This window comes from Lissotriton vulgaris, chromosome 8 (assembly GCF_964263255.1).
Source record: "Lissotriton vulgaris chromosome 8, aLisVul1.2, whole genome shotgun sequence".
Lineage (NCBI taxonomy): Eukaryota > Metazoa > Chordata > Amphibia > Caudata > Salamandridae > Lissotriton > Lissotriton vulgaris.
The window spans coordinates 694,574,925-694,593,577 of NC_141696.1; positions in this window are offsets into that span (position 1 = coordinate 694,574,925).

Genomic DNA, 18,653 nt, shown 5'->3' on the forward strand with positions numbered 1-18,653 from the left:
AAGTGTCCTTCTGGTCATCATCTAGTACCACAATGTCCAGATCCTCAGTGTCCGATGCAGTCCACAGCTGGCTGGTGTAGCAACAGGCACCACATGGGGTTGTGACACACGAGGAGTACGGGGGGAAACAGTGTGGGGCAAAGGACAGGGGGAGACATTGACTGTGGTATGGGAAGGGATTGGGAGACAATAGACGACATGGCTGGCGAGGTTGTCCAGAGATCGGACAATGTCCTCTCACACCGTGCATATCTCCAGACACACTTGTGGCATGATGCAAGAGGCCATATCTGGTTGACCCTCACACATCCAGCTCACAGGAGGATCAACACCGGAAGGGGCCTGGGGGAGACAAGAGGGATGTGGTGCCTCAGGTCCAGAGCAGATGTTGTGTCCGTGTTAGCGGCTACGAGGAGGGGGACAGGTTGCAGGGGATGCAGCTGGATCCCCCAATGGCATGGGGGACTCTAGAGGTAGGGAGGGGCTGATGACAGGCCCAGATTGAGTGTTGGCCTGCCCCGGGGATACCTCTTCAGGAACCACAGGTGAAGAGTCTTGGGGAGAGTAGCTCTCCACCACATCATGGGCAGAGGTGTCGGGTCCTTCCCCCCACCTTCAATGTCCACAGCCTCCACCGGGGACGTAGCACCAGAGTAGTGTTCCTCATCAGTCCAGGTGGGCTCAATCCCCTTGCCTCCTGATGTTGAGGATCACTCCTCATCCTCTTCTTCCTCGCTGGTGGAAAGAGGGTGTAGCTGCCGGCGCACTGATGGCCTCCTGCTCCGGACCTGGTCCTGCTGTTCTTCCATTTCGCCAGAAACGTAGTTTCCGGTTCTGGAGCGTCAGTTAAGCGCACACGCATTACGCTCCGAAACTGGAATTACGTTTTTGGGCCATAACCTCCGAAAATAACCCAGAACACATGATTTCATACAGGAAATGTTTTACAGGAAGTGGGAGGCAGGAAATACATCACAGGAAATAGTTGGCAGCCATTTTGTATTCATCCTGATCCATCCACAATCAGTAATAAAATCCATTGTCATCCTGCTGTGAAAAGACTGAAATTACAGTGCAGGTGAGAATCATGAATAGGTAACAAAAGGGGGTACAGACCATTTATTGACATTTCTGCATGGACGGGGGTGGCTGACACAACATCAAACCCCAGTTTCTTTTTCTCCTACTTTGCATTATGGTACATTTAGTCCATATTGAGGGCTCATTACCAGAGTTGTGTGATGTGTTACGTAACATTGGGGTGGAGCAGTGTGGATATATCACAGATGCATGGTGCCTGATTCACCCACGACATCATCAATCATGTTCTGGGTCCATCATTTGTGGGGGAGTCAAATCTGTTGAGGGCACAGGCCTGAGTATGCAATGGTTATGGCCTTTTGTGATAAAGTGGCCCATCCTCATGAGGTCCAGGTAGGGCTCTCAGGACATCCGCGTGAATAGTTGTTTTTAGGGACATCCACTACACTGATCGCTGACATGGGCACATGACCTGAGGCATGCTCCACCTTTTGACTAATGTCAGCAGCTGTGATTTACATGCAGTTAGTGTGACTTGCAAAGTCGTCTGAGGATGGAATTTATTTACACAGTCGTGTCTATCCAAGTTTCATCATTGACAACAGACAGCAAACCACATTTTGTCCATGACACTACAGGTTGCTCATGTGAAAAATGTGGCAACGAGCTGATCTCAGACTTGCATGCCCTGACCTCGGTTATGTGCAATGGCCCGGTTTCCCAGATTCAGAGCTAGCCAAGTTTCTAGAGGTATGTGTAAGCCATGCGTTAAAGCAATGTTGTTCAAAACACAACAGGCTAATATCATCTTGCACACAACTTCTGGGTAGTATAGCAGCACACCCCCTGTATGATCGAGCCATCTGAATCGCGACTTCAGCAGACCAAAAGTGCGCTCTATGATGGCCCGAATCCGTATGTGTGCCCTATTGTACCTACGCTGAGGTACAGTGTTTACATGCCTGTAAGGGGTGAGGAGATGTGGGGAGAGTGCATACCCAGCGGCGCGGCTGAGGAGTTAAGAAAGGGCAGTTGGTTACATTTCCCTCTTTGATTTGCACAGGACATGATATATAGTTTAGTACATGCAGTGTCTGTTGGGCCATGATTCTTATTGTACAATGGTTAATATTGGGGACATTCATACATTTCAATGACACATATCACTCACTTTTAGTGCTTGGTACTTACCCAGTAGCCACATGTTGCCAAATTCTCCCACAACCATCCACCGGGCAAGAGGTGACATGCGGAATATGAAGCTGTCATGGGTACTGCCTGGGAACACTGCATGCACATTAATGAACCTCCTACTGGCATCACAGACAGCTTGCACATTGATGGAATACCATTGGTGTCTGTTGCAGAAGATGTATGCAACGCGGTGGGGTGGCTGAAGGGCCAAATGGGTAAAATACATTGCACCCAGCACACATGGGAATTGTGCATGGATATAGAAATCTCTTGCTGCCCTTTGTCTCTTGGCCAGTGTATGTGGCATTTGTATGTGGTTGTGGGCTCTAGCAGTGATGCATCTCAGTACCTGATGCAGGCACCACGACTGGCTCACCTGGGAAATGCCCACATGGTCACTGGAGACCCTTTGGAAAGACCCAGTGGCAAAGAAATGGAGCGCAGAAAGGATTTAGAGATATGCTGGTATTGCATGTGAGCAGCAGGTCACAGAGTCAAGTTCCTTCTCCCACTCACATACCATATCCAAGATGACTTCTGGAGGGAAACAGTACCTGGCCCTTACATCTTGGTTGGTCATTCCAAATAGGTTGATCCTCTGTCTGAAGATTCTCTTTGCTCTCCTCCTCCTAATCAAGTAGTTTTGCCGCATGGCAAGGGACAGTGCAACAAACACATTCAGTGACATGTTGAAAGGGTTTGTGTCTGTCTGCTCTGCATTTATACATGCTGCAGGGCTAGGATTGGCTGCAGTGTGTCAGCTGATCCATGGTGGGGGATGGTAGGCACTTGGACAGGTGTTTACCCTTTTCTAAAATGATCAACGGCCACAGTTCGTATCTTCCAGCCCGGAATCGGAAATTCCAGCCCGGAATCGAAAATTCCGGGCAAGAAACGGAAATTCCAGCGCAGTGCCGGGAATTCCGACCCAGTGCCGGAAATTCCGGCCCGGAAGCGGAAATTCCGGCCCGAGTGCAGACGTAAAGTTAGTAGTGGTAAGTCCATTCTGTGAAAACCAAAAGTAGTAAGTTCATTCTGTGAATGCCAAAAGTAGTAAGTTCATTCTGTGAATGCCAGAAGTAGTAAGTGCATTCTGTGAATAACAGAAGTAGTAAGTGCATTCTGTGAATACGAAAATGGTAGTAAGTTTAGGATTTTGTCTTACGTTTATTCTGTGAATCGGGCCCACAGTCACTGACTCTCACATACAGTCATTTATATACTCCAAGTCTCACATACACTGCCTTTTACATATGTAGTTACTTGGACATGTACCACTGAGACATCCAATCTCTCACCAACACACCCATACACACACTCACCCACCCATACAGCTGTTTCCACATGCACTCTTGAACCCATACAGCAGTGAATCAACCACTCACACATTTATGCACAGAGTCACACACCTCAAGTCAAGTCAAGTCAAAAGGTAAGTTTATTTAGATCGTAATCTTTAAACTGATACATAACACTCAATTAAGTTAAAATATTTCCCATCAACAACAATACATACAATTTTTAGTTAAAATCTCATTCCTTTAGTTAAAAAGTAAAAATGAAAATGATCTTCCCCAAGACATATGACATTTAAAACTGGGTGCACATATAATTGATTCCTCCATTTAATTTTTCCTAATAAATTTGATAAAACCGGTTATCTCTAGACAAGATTCAGTTTAAAACACTAACATCTATTTCTGACTTATTATAAAACTCTGTACTACCTTTATAAATTTCCCAAGGGCAATTGCAATGTCAATACTTGGAAGTTCTGTGATTAGCTCAATTGCTTGTCCCCTAGTTCTTATATCATATTTTATAAATATTGGGCGCTGATCTAAGATATTTGTACAATCCAACAAAAAATGCACGGTATCCCCTTTTGTACCCAGCCTGCATTTGCAATGCCCATTAGGGTCCAACATTTTGGTTTTAAATTCTTTATTTGATATCCATGGGTTAATCCCAATACGTAACCTTAGGATCTCTTGTCTAAACCACGGGTTTGGCAAGAGATCCAAGTAGGGGAACTAGGTTTCCTTTGCCCATGCATTCATCATAAATTCCACCGATATTTTCTTACCAAGATATTCCCTATCCATACTTCTAGTAGCAGCTTGTCCATTAAATTTTAGCTCATATTTTGAACACTCTATTATTAGGGAATCACGGCATATATCCACTTTCATATTTTCACAGGCCTGTATCATTCTCTTCCTACACATGTTTGCCCATTTTAAGTTACTTTGTTGTATTTCTTTCCGACACCAATGTGCAACTTTTTGTTCATTTTCAAGGCGTTTCCAAAATTTAATTACTGCACTTTGTGCCTGAACCCCCCAAGCTGTTGTCCCTAGCTCTGTTCTTATAGCTTGCACCATTGCTGATGGGGGCAGGGATAAGAGGTTTTTCAAGCATTTTCCTTCCTCTAGGTCCCAGACTCCCTTACCGCTCAAATAAAGGATTTCTGCTCCATGGAGTACTTGTGGTGGGATCATTGCATTGAAAGCTTTTAACAGTGGTCGATGGGGCTTATCCCCATAGTCACGGTTGAACATTTTTAGACCAGCAATTGAAGTTTGTGCCTTCGCTTTTTGGGCTCCTAGGAGTGTTTGCCAATTTAATCTTTTGTCAAACCACACACCTAGGTATCGGTATTCATTTACAGATTCTAATTTAAGATCCCCTAAAAACCAATTAAACTTAATCACTTTTTTCCCAAAACACAGGATTTTCGTCTTGTCTAAATTTACCTTTAAAAATTGCTTTTTACAATATTCATTAAAAGAATTCAATTTCCTTTGAAGGCCAATTTATGTTTGATCCACTATTACGAGATCATCCGCATATAACAGACACAGCACCTTTTTGCCATTCATTCTTGGGCTGGCACTATCCTTCACTTCAAGGCATTCCGGTAATTCTGATAGAAATCTGGAAAATAACTGGGGGGCCAGTACACAGCCTTGTCTCAAACCGTTTTCGATAGGTATTTTTGACGTCAGTGACCCCTCAGTATCCCTGATCACTTGAGCCCAATTATCCCGGTGCAATTCTTTTAGTACCGTCAGCAAGTCTCTAGGGATATTTTTCTTAGTTAATGTTTCCCAGAGACGGTCCCTATCCACAGAGTCAAATGCGGCTCGGAAGTCCACGAAGCTCCAACAGAGTTTTCCATTCTGCTCCGTCGACTTCCTTGCCATTGCCCATAGAGAAAAGCAGTGGTCTATTGTTGAGTGTCCCTCTCTGAACCCTCCCTGTTCAATAGGTATTATTGAGTTCTCCTCAACCCAGTCATTTAGTCTATTTAAGACTAGTTTTGAGAAAACCTTTTCCCCTATATCCAGGAGGTTTATCAGTCTATAGTTTTGCGGTTCCCCAGGACCACCCTTTTTGTGGATAGGTCTAATTATTTCACCCTTCCAGTTTAATGGCACTTTTCCCTCTGGTAAAATTAGTTGGAAGAGGTGGGAAAATAACTTTGCCCACCATTTTGTTTGGGACTTGAGAATTATCGCTGGGAGATTATCCAGCCCTGCAGCCCTGGTTAGATTTAGCTTCTTGATTGTTTCTTCTACATGGTCTTCTGTAAAGTCTAATTTGAATTCATCTGAGATTTTCTGCCAACCTGGGGGTACTCTAGCACCTAAAGCTAATCTAGCTTCATACAGTTCCCTTATGTATTTATCCCAGGCTGCCTCACTTACTACGCAAATCAGGTCTCCAGCTGGGGGAGACAATGCTGATTTTATCAATTTCCAAAATTGTCACAAGTTCTTATCTTCAATTGATTCTAACAGCTTACCCCAGCATTTCTCTTTATACTCCCTTTTTGCGTCGAGAACCATCTTTTTAAACGCTGCTTTCAGAGAAATAATGTGTTTTTTCCTCTCTTGGTTGAATTCTTTCTTTTGCTTTGTAGCTTCTGCCCATATCTCCCTTTTTTTTACTTTGGCAGTCCATTGTAAACCATTTCAGTCGGCTGACACGATTTATTGTACCTTTCCTTTGATCCTTTTTTAATTCTAGAGTGAGGCATTGGACTAATTGGGCTATTTTCTCCTCGTACCATTCCAAATTTACCCTCTCGTGATTTACTAATTCTATCTTTTGTTGGAACGATTTTAACTTTTCCAAGTACTCTTCGGTTAATCTTGTTGTTGCCCGTTTTGGGTATTCCATTTCTGGTGGAATCACCTTTTCTCTTGGTTCCATCTTTCCCCCTTTTAACCTCACAGAGAGCTGGTTATGATCGCTACCCTGGCTGTGCAGTACCTTAAAATCCTGCACTAAGGGGAAGTTTCAAGCTGGCATAAAGACATAGTCAATTGGGGAGTTTTGTAATCCTTTTTTAAAAGTCTTCTTTGCTGGGCAGTCTGTTTTAAACCTTCCGTTTAAGCAGAAAAGGCCCTTTTCCCCTAGATAATTGACCAAATTCCAATCCAGTTTCGAGGGAACACATGTTGGAAAACTGGCATAGCTTATTCCATAGATGTCCAATAATTCTGTGTACCAGCGGTCGGCCTTCATTGGATGTAACTTATGGTTAAAATCCCCTAAAATTAACAATATGTCTGAGGTATACATTTAAAAAATATCATCTATAGAGTCACACACCTCCCACCCACACAGACAGTCTCCCATACAAATACTCAGGCAACCAATAAATATACCATAAAGACAGTCATGTAGCTACTGACCAACACATGCAGCAGCTTAAACAACAACAGACATGCTGATACACACATTCAGGCAGTTTAGTCACTAACCCATGCATTCAGTAAGACACATTTAATCACTCACTTATACAGTCAGTCACACACATTCTAAATCCGCCATCCAGACACTTATACACCCACTCATTCTTCAATACACCTTGGCATATATATATAAAGCATATTTAAACTTTAGAGAAACACACAGTCACTGGATGATGTCATGAGTGATGTCATTTGAGATGTCATCAGTGATGTCACTGACCATGTCATGAATGATGTAATATGTGACATCATCTGCAGTGGATTGCGGGGGCGCAATATATAGTTAGCTGAACTAACTATAACAGGGGAATTTCTATGGTTTTGTACGAGTGAAATGGCCAACTAACTATAACGTCCCTGAAACCTATGTTTTTTTCAGTGAATATCTAAGGTTTTTTCAATGCTAATTTCTAACTATAACATGCCTGAAACCTATGGTTTTTCAGTGAATATATATATATATATATATATATATATATATATATATATATATATATATATATATATATATATATATATATATATATATATATATATATATATATATACATATACATACATACATACATACATATATATATATATATATATATATATATATATATATATTCACTGAAAAACCCATAGGTTTTAGCCCATATATAGTTAGGGATTAGCATTTACAAAACCTTAATTTACTCGCACAAAACCATAGAAATTCTCATATATAGTTAGATGCAATAACTATATATCGCGCACCCGCAACCCACTGCTGATGATGTCACATATTACATCATTCATGACATGGTCAGTGACATCACTGATGACATCACTGATGACATCTCAAATGACATCACTGATGACATCACTGATGACATCTCAAATGACATCACTGATAAAATCACTGATAACATCTCATTTGTCATTACTGATCACATCACTGATGATATCATTCATGTGATAATACGATCAACCTCTTCAGACTCTAATATAACCTTAGATACAATCAGTGTAAACAGACTCTCACAGACTGTCACTCATCCATGGAGTTACTCACACACCTAGTCAGTCATGCAAAGAATCAATCACACCTCCATTTCCTCAACTATACAGTTATACACACCTTACTTAATCAAACATATACTAACACATATTTACTCTCTTATACAATCCCTGATACAAGTTCACAATGATCCATACAGCCACTCACACATTCACTGGCTCTTATGCACAGTTATTTATATATGTCAACTCTTACATGTACTGTGTTTTACATATGTACTTACTTTGACATGTAGCACTGAGAAATCCAATCACTCACCAATGCACTCATGCATATAGTCAACGGCCCATACAGCTGTTTCCACATGCACTTTTGAACCCATACATCTACTGAATCAACTGCTCACACATCTATGCACAGAGTCACACACCTCCCAGCCACCCCCACACACACACTCACTCTCCCATAAAAATATTTGGGCAACCAATCAATAACCCATATAGTTACTCATATAGCTACTGATCAACACATGCAGCAGTTTACAGAACTACAGAAATAATGATGCACAAATTAAGACAGTTTAGTCACTAACCCATGCACTCAGTGAGACACATTTAATCATTCCCTCATACAGTCAGTCATGCACCTACTAAATCCTTCATCCGAACACTTATACATCCACTCATTCTTCAATATGTAAGACATATTTTAACTTTACAGAAACATACAGTCACTGGATGTTGTCATTTGAGATGTCATCAGTGATGTCATCAGTGATGTCATTTGAGATGTCATCAGTGATGTAATTTGAGATGTCATCAGTGATGTCATCAGTGATGTCACTGACCATGTAATGAATGATGTAATATGTGACATCATCAGCAGTGGGTTGCGGGTGCGCGATATATAGTTATTGCATCTAACTATATATGCGAATTTCTATGGTTTTGTGCGAGTAAATTAAGGTTTTGTAAATGCTAATCCCTAACTATATATGGGCTAAAACCTATGGTTTTTTCAGTGAATTTCAATGGTTTTTTAATTGCAAATATCAAAGCTGTCAAATGTCAAGTACGTGATAGGTAAAAACATTTTCGTGTTTATGCACGCTGATGTGCTTTGAACGCTGCCCCCCCCCCTCTTAGTAGTACTCTCTCTTTGCAGATAGTGAAGGGTAGTTAACGCAGGCCTTTGCCCCCGTTGTAATCCGTCGTGCCTGCTTGTCTCTCCATTTGATTGATTGTTATCCAAGCATTTACTGTTTTAGAATTGATTCTCTTTGGTTCATTCTCTATTTACAAACAAGCACAGAGTCGCAATACTCTGTTTAGTCTTTGCAGATAGTGAAAAATTGTGTAAAAAAACAAAAGTAATCGAGCAAAATCAGTAGGCCACTAATGGGATCTCTTTTTGACCTCGCTAAAATAGAAACATTAGGAACAACCCTTCATGAGAAATACGAAACTAGTGAGATGAACTGAGCTCCACACCATGATGGCTGCAAGACAGCTCGGCTCCGCCACCCACCCCGCCCAAAATAACGATAAACTCTATGCAAATATTATAAATATATACAACACACCAGCAAAGTAACAGGGTAAAACATTTTATTAAATAACTATTTACATAACTATTTTATACTTTTTGTTGCCTGATCCGGCTAGCTCAATCGATCGAGCATGAAACTCATGCACTCTGATAGCAAGCGTTGCTGCTGATGCTATGCAGACAAAAACTGGTTTTCAGTTTGTACATTCTTCAAGATTTTTCCATCCAAGGCTGGTTGAGAGTTTGTAGAACGATGGCTTCAGATTTTCAACATACGGTGTGGTGGGAGGGGGCGCTTGGCTCCTGCCCCCTCCCCAAGTCGTGTTGCCCTGGTGTGGCCTAAGATCGACCCCGACATAGGCGAGACGCTGTAGCCGCAAGAGCGGGCGATAAACAGCTGAATGGCGGATGAGGCACAGTGTAGCAAAAGCGGGCGGAATGGCAACTGAAACGGTAAAGGGGCGCCCCACTACAGCAGACGAGCCTCCACTTGGGGAGGCCCGTTCACGCCGCCTCCCCCCACCCCCCCGGGGCGCCCCACGCCGTTTTTCGGAGCAGCATTGTAGGATGCCAAAACTAGTGCAGCAACTTACTGGACATCACCTGGGTGCCATCCACATCTCAGCGCGTTCTGCTGCCTTGGGACTATTCGCACAACAGACCGCTACTGATGAGGCCCCCCCCCCCGCACCCCACGGGACACCCCACGCCGTTTTTCGGAGCTGCATTGTAGGATACCAAAAACCAGTGCGGCACCCAGGTAACATCACCTGGGTGCCGTCCAGAACTATTCGCACAAAACACAGCTACTGACCATTGTTGCTTCTTTTTTCAAAAAAATGTTTAAATGTATTTACTGTTTTTGTTGCGTTGTATATATTTATAAGTTATTAAAGTGTTATAATCCTACTACTTTGTTGGAGTGCTATATATTTTTAATGTGACACATAATTTTAAAAACGTTGATGTACAAAGAGGCATCCCTGGAATCTTCCGCTTCAGGCTCGGACCCACACACCCTCACAGTGAGAATCCCCTCCCCAAGCACAATACAGGATGGTTATCAGATAGTAGGAACGCGTGTGGTGTGACGGATCTCATCGGGTGGGGGCCTTGATCTACTATAACTCCTTTGAAGAGGGGTGATTCTCTACAGCTGGGGCCATAAACTACATCTGCAGGGCTAGGTGATAGCCTGGGACCGGCCTGGACAATCGGACACAGAGGAAGAGGAGTGTCAGAGGGTGCGGTAGTGAATAGGGTGAAAAGGAGGTGTCGGGCGGGCACAGGGTGTGATTCTCAGAGAAGAACAGCGCAGATGGGAGGAGGTTTCTGACCCATGCATGAGAGAGAGAGCGGGGGTGACCAGTGCGTGGGGGAGATGCTTGCGAGGGTGGGGAGCCATGCTGAGGATCGGCGGCGTGCAGAGAGTGGGTCTGGTCAAGGCATCTAAAATGGCTGCCGTGCTCAACAAAAGTGTGGCATTGCAAAAAAGGCAAGATGGCGCAGACAATGTTTATCAATAAGGATTAATTTATAACAATTATTTTTAACAAAATATTTACTCGCAGTGACAAAATGGCGGTGAACAGTTCCTGATTTCCATCGAATCGAACTATAACAGACGTCACACAGCAAAAAAAAAAAAAACGCTCACGCACAGCCGCTGGAAGACATGTATCAACATATATGAGCCTCCTCAGCCACCCTCAGAAAACATAAGGGGTCAGGATACGTCTCCCGTACCCTCTTATACCTAGTAATTTAATTAAATCGAAACACAAAATGGCGAATTCACGTTTCGCTACCAGTTTGCGACCCGGTTCGCGAACCGAGAAGCGCTTCTACCGCGAAAAATCAAATTTTTATTATTTGCCCCACGGGACCCTTTAATAACCCCAACATCATTCCTAGGGGGTCAAGAGGGGTCTACCTTGCCCCCTTTCATTAAATTCCCCCTTCGTTTTTCTCCTCCTCTTGTCTCTCGATCCTACCGAGAGACAAGATGGCGGCCGCACCGGACTGTTTAGAATGTTGACAGACACTGGAGAGCCAATCAGCCTCGCTACGCAAAGCTCCGTTACGCGAAAAGTACGCGATCTGGAGCGCTATCTGGGACGCTGTCAGAGATATATCTGTTTTTTTAAACGTTAATTTCTCAAAATCCACTGGAGCACATATATTGAGACCCAGCAAAGGCACATCGGGCTAACAGTCCCTATAATTTTTCCAAGTTTCGTGTAAATCCATTCAGCCGTTCGAGCTAAAAGTGAGGCCAAAGGCCCTATGGAAAAATGAATGGGAAGAACGCGTTTTGGGACCCCCCTTTTTTCTCGGCCCCCCCTTGACGGAAGCCCTCCAAATTTTTAGGGGCTGCTCAGAAACAAAATGTGCCATTTTCCTGAAAATTTCAGCCAATTCCGTCCACAAACGCCAAAGTTATTAGACATAGAATTTTCAAAAGTTCCATAGAGAAAAAATCCTAACTATATATACCTACTGGCGACCACCAGTCTTTGTTATATATATATATATATATATATATATATATATAATATATATATATATATAAACAAAGACCCGCCAGGCGCTTGCAGATATATATATATCCAAAGTCTTAGTACAAAGTTGTATTGTGCGCTCTCAGGAAATAAGTAAAATACCACGAGTGAGTTTACACAGGTTTAATCCACACAACGCGTTTCGCCTTGCAGCATGTTCATGTGTAGACATGTCAGAAACCAAATCACACTGATAAAGTTTTACATGAACATCAATGAAGGACCAATTGTCTCACCATAATGGCAGCCATCTTAGAGTGGCAAACTATATTGGTGAAGTATAGAGAAAGGAGAAAAATCATGCAATAAGGCAAAGTAAACAATGTATAAACAAAGTATATACAATCATTGCATTCCAGGCATGAAGTAGAGTATTTACAATAAATTATTGATGTTATGACTACTTCTGTCTGAAAGAGAGTATTTCTTCTAATGCACGTATTAATATATAAAATTGACCATAGACATACCAGTCTAAAGTATAGTATGTACTAAAGCAAACTAATGGCAAGTGCCTTATTTTTCTCCAAATCAATATTCTACTTGATATGCACCAACGATGTCTGTAAAATCGATTGATAATCTCACACTGCGTTCGTACGAAAAGCAGCATGGAGTCCACTAACAGCAAGTGCTCAAGTCCAAAATCAAGGTTGTTCAAATCAGTGGGAAAAAAATTGTTAATCGTGACATACGTGATCTCTGAATCGGAGTGAAAAGGTTAGATACGCCCGTGAAAGTGAATGTTCGTGATTGGGACACTTCCTTTCCTCCTACAGAGAAAAGAGAGAAAGAAAAAACAAGAGTTAGAAAAAGATCTTAAAAGAACTGGCACACAAGTGAGTGTGATTACAGTTTAAAGTTATTGTACATAGTAGATAATAGATGAATGCTCATTGTGTACAATCATGCAGAAAACAGCTTAGGGACAGTCAAGTAAACAATAAAATTATGATCCTTCTTTTAAATGTATTGCCAATTCTTCGTCCATATTGAGTCCACCCGCAATTGTAGTTTGGAAGTCAATTATGTAGCTTGATTCTCTTTGTCTGAGAGAAAGAACTCTGTCTCCCCCTCTCGGGTTTCTCGGAATGTGTTCTAAAATCATGTAGCTACAATCTGCAGTGTTGGAGGAATGATATTGCTCAAAGTGTCTGGCAACAGGGTACATAGGGTCATGATTCGTTATGGCTCCAAGATGTTCCAAAATACGTTTTTTGGCAGCCCAGGTGGTACTTCCTATGTACCATATTTTGCAAGTACATTCGATTACATAGGTAACAAAATTCGCACCACATGTTAGGAATTGACTGAGTTTCTTCATAACCCCATTGTAAGCCACCGTGCCTTTATATTTGCTGTTTTTACGAGCCTTGCAATGGCCACAGGGATAGAAGCCAACCAGACCATGTTGTGTATTAGAGGGATAGACAGTAACATCATTTCTGACCACTAGGTCACGTAAGTTCTTGTTACGTCTGTAAGTGATGTTGTTGTGATTCTATCTAGGACCCTAATTCGATATTCCCGATTTATGCCCTTATGTGGTTCTAACTCATAATATCCTTATAAAGGCATAATAATGATATCCATATTTAGTAATAGCCAATGTAGTCCAAATACGGCAATGCTGCTCCCATAGAAAGTACAACGCGTTCTTTAAACAAACCAAGCCTCCAGCAGCCCGAGAATTCCTCCTGCTTTTGTTTTGATTTGCACAAGAACTCCTGGAGTCCAGAAAGAACTGTTAGTTCTTAGTGACGTCTTATGTCCAACCTTACGTCAAACTCGGCACCTTTCAGGTATAAATATACCAGCAGTTGCCTTAAGCAAACACACGGTGGGTGGGAGCAGAGCGACGACCTACTTGCCCGAAGCCCAGCTGTTGTGAGAGCCGAAGGAAGCCGCCCCTCCCTTTGACACACCGGGAAAGATGCTGCCTCTTCTCACGCCAAGAAATCCAGCTCTGGTGTTTCCAGTCACCGTTGCGGGTTACTGGGAGATCGAGTCCTGAGAAATGAGATACAAGACCTCCTTCATTCTATAACCAAGGTACGGAGCTGATTAAAACCTTAGAGAGAATTCTTGATTCAGATTCTTGGCAAAAACCAACTTAACTTAAAACTGCAACTTACTTACTCCTTCCCACGTATTAGGCTTAGGTCAGGTACACCGGGGTAGGCGTATCTTAGAAGCACCAGTTGAGTTCGCTAGTCAATGTTTTTATGTATGTATATATTTTATCCATTTTAAAGTATCATATGGCTAAGAAACCATATCAATCCTTTTACAGTATTATTTCATAATACTCCTTTTACTGTACGCACTTTACTTCATAATAAGTATTGCAATTATGGCAATTCATTTCTCATGCATGAGAAAGAAGACTTCTCAATAAAATAACACCTTTTGTTGAAAACGCCTGTCTCTCTATTTCTCTGCACTCTGGTGAAATTAAGCATGCACGATTGACTGAGTGAAATAGCTGTCTGTTGTTTTCACACGGCCCTGGAGATATACTCCTCATTCTGGGGGAGCAAAGTTATCATGTTATATGGTTGTCAGAAGCTAATCCCTTCTTGTCTGAATCAGGGAAGTTAACCCCTCCCTATTCTTTCGAGAAACTTTCTATTGACCTCTGAGCTAGCTGGCAAAACTAATTAAGTCTAACATAGTCAGTAGAGCCCTAGATGACCTCAGAACTACACTACATGGCGCCCAACATTTGGTAAGGCGATAATCTAACTCAAGATACTAGAGTAACTCAGTCGTGCTTTTCACACAGACCCCTTTTTCCCGTAAAAACTCCAATAGACGTCTGGAGTGGGTGAAAGGTTAATATCCGCCGAAACTTAGTAGGATAAGAATCCTATGTATTAGTTTATGGTATAGTCAACATTGAAGGATACAGTCTTCCAAAATATTGTGCACCTAATCTTTGTTTCCTAGAAACGTGATCTGCAACAAAAAACTTTCTGTCAGTAAAATGCCGGAAGGTGATGAAGAAAGAGATGCTATAGCGTCTCAACTGTTGTTAGATGACACAACTCTCCAACAGAACGACCCAAATGCAATACTCATTCTGGTCAATATAATAAGAATTATAACTATTAAACTCATAGAAAATGGACTAACACCGAGAGGTGGTACAGTCGTATTTGTGGTAGAGGCACATGAGTTTCGGCAGACAGACGTATTCTATTCCTGGATAAATTTTCCAGCAGCAAACGCTGTGACACAAGATTTCCACTACTACAATATAGCGGAAGCTCCAGAGGAATACTCTCCTTTCGAGGAAGTTGAAATTCCACTAACATACCAAGAGCACCTGCTCTGGTTTAATGGTGCCCTAAAACATCAAAATCCCATAACCAGGCTCGGTCCACTAGGTAGACCAGGAGCCACATGGCCAGTTCTAGCCAGCTATACACCACACCCCGACATTTAAAAAATGTCAAACGAAGAACTCTTAGTTAAAATAAAAGAATTAACAAAAACATATAGAGATTTAGTTCAATTAACACTTGACGGTACAACCTACCAACTAAAAACAGTAATTGAAAATCCTGAAAAAACCTTTATTAAAATTAATCTCAATTCTCAAAAGAAGAAATGGGAAGGTAATAAACAAACCACTCCCAGAGAAAAACAATTTCAGTCCAGAGGAAGATCTTCTCAACAAAGAAATAGATCTCCGGACCAAGGAAACAAGTCTCCCCAAAGGGAACCCTCTGAAAAAAGATATAACCTTAGAGATAGGGATAAATTAAGGAAACCTGACAGATGTCAAGACATTGATACACGTCCCTCTCGATCTTTTCAGACTTCCTCACAGAAATCGGAAAGAAGAGGACGGTCAGAACACAAGGAAGAGCACGTCAAGTCCAAAGACAAAGAACCTGCTCATCAAAGTAAAAAATTGCAATTTCCCAGAAAGAAGGTAGCAACTATTAAAAATAAACATGCCGAGAATCCTGAGGACACAACTGAAAAACGGAGAGTGGGCCCAGACAATGCTAGACAGCGCAGCAGAAGTGACCATAGCTTGCAAGATCCTGATGAATCTTCTGGAGACAGTGGACACAAATGAATACATTCAGGTGGAAAATGCAGACACGCAAGTTAGCGTGCCCCATAAACTATATGAAATAACATTACGTATAGAGGGAGATAAAACTAGGAAAATAAAAGGTCTCTTTTGGGAGAATCTATCTAAAGGCTATGATATCCTGTTAGCTGAAAAAGACTGGCCACCAGAGTTTGTCAGGGAGTGCCCTCATGGCGAAGAAATTATTATGCCTGCCTTCTCAAATCGTATCCCTATCCATAAAAAATACACATTTGCAAGAAAATGGGCAGTGGCCCAAGCCCCTGCTTTATATAAAATCATGTAGGATGGGATGAGGATTCTCCTCCCCACAAAATCCAGTTAAAAAATAAACCTACTGCACACAGGCAGTACCCAGTTAAACAAGAAGCTAAAAAGAAAGTCAGGGAGATCTTAGATCAACTTGAATATCAAGGGGTAATTGAAATATGCACCCTACAAATGAACAATCCTTTGTTTCCTGTCTCCAAACCAGATGATTCATATTGTCTAGTTTTGGACTACAGACATCTAAACTCCTGCTGCAAAACATTTGCAGTACAAAACTCACACAGTGCAGCACTAATGAATAACATTGTGCGCAGAAAATGTAAAACTACATTAGATATCTCTAATGGATTCTTCTGTCAAAACATTGCACCTGAAAGCAGGTATTTGACCGCTTTCTCAACAATGGGGTCACAAAAACAATTCTGTCGACTCCCACAGGGATTCAAAAATAGCCCAGGATTATTCTCAGCAAGGGTAACAGAATTACTACAAATGCATGATGATGAGGCATTATCTTATGTCGATGACATCTATCTTACAGACGATGACCTGGAGACTCACTTGAAAAGAGTGAACACCATAATACTTGGGTTCGCATCTGAAGGTTACAAATTCAACTTTAAAAAGTCAAGAATAGCCCAACTAACAGTCCTATTTTTAGGATATGAATTATCAAGTGAAGGCAAAAGCCTAACAGACAATTTCTTAGAGAAATGTGCAGTACTCCAAGCACCAAAAACGCTGAAGAATTTACAATCAATACTAGGTTTCCTGAATTTCGGAAGAACATACATTCTAAATTATGCAGAGAGGGTAAAACCTCTCTACAAATTGATAAAACCTGATTTAAACCTGATTAATTGGACTAAAAAACACACAGAAATTTTGAGATCATACAGACAGACATGTTAACTAAAACAAAACTGCAAACATGCGCAAACGAACGCAACCTTGTAATCAGAGTCATACCAGGAAGATGCAGATTCACATACCTGACCTCTAATGAGGGAGAAATGGTACCAATAGCTTACAAATCACATTTGTACACACAAGCTGAAATGAAATTCAGTTCTACTGAAAAAATTCTGACAGCGGTTCAAACTGCTTTAGCAAAAGAAAGAGCCCTAGCACAAGGTAAATGAATAATAATCGTTACACCAATACCTGCCCTAGAAGCAGTAACAAGAGCAAGCATTCCAAATGCTAAAGCACAACATCCGAGATGGATACAGTGGGTTAATTCTCCTGCTGCATCAGACGTAGTATACGAATTTGATCCTTATTTAAAAACACATGAATTTCTCCAATATGAATATGAATGTCCTCTGCCGACCGAAATCCTGCCTCTGGAACATTACGGCTGTATAATATATACAGACGGATCAGCACAACCCGCAGTTGGGGGTAAACAAGCATATAGTGCTGCGTGCGCGATTTTTAAAGGTCGTTGGCACGAAGGAAAATTTAGACCACTGGTCACTAAAACTCAATCTCTAGGAGATTGTACAGCTCAGCGAGCTGCACTATAGGCTTTTAAGATGGCGCTTGAAAATACCAATCGCGAATTCCCATAGTGTGCGTTTCATATTACTGCGTTCAGTCTTACAATTAATACCTGCAGAACTGGGTTCAAAACGGCTTCAAAGATGCAAAAGGTTGCACAATCAAGCATAAAACGCTTTGGGTACAAGTAGTTCTTTTTCAGAAAGAACTACAAAAGACTCATGTGATACATACACTGAGTCATCAACGTGATGGCGTTCACGTTGCGGGGAATTCATTGGCTGATGAAGCAGCGAAGGCAGCTGTGCAAACGGCTTCCATAGCTGCTATCACATGGGCAAAAACAAAAATAGACAGCGATATAATGCAAGCTGTCAGTGCTTCAGTAAAAGATGATAGAAAAACACTCCCGAAAGGCTTTCCAGTAAAGTACTCATACATAACTGATGCGAATAATGTTCCTTTTGCTCGAATCCCTGGAGTGGGGGATAGGGCAATTCCAAACATGGAACACAGGTTAGGACTAATTTTAGCGGCACACAAAGGGCTCGCTTCTGCACACGCTGGTGTTTCCGCCACAGTATCATTATTAAAACAGAGATATTGGTGGCCACGCATGACAAAACAAACAAGGAACTATGTTCTAGAATGTGAAATATGCCAAAGAATGAAAGTATCAACAT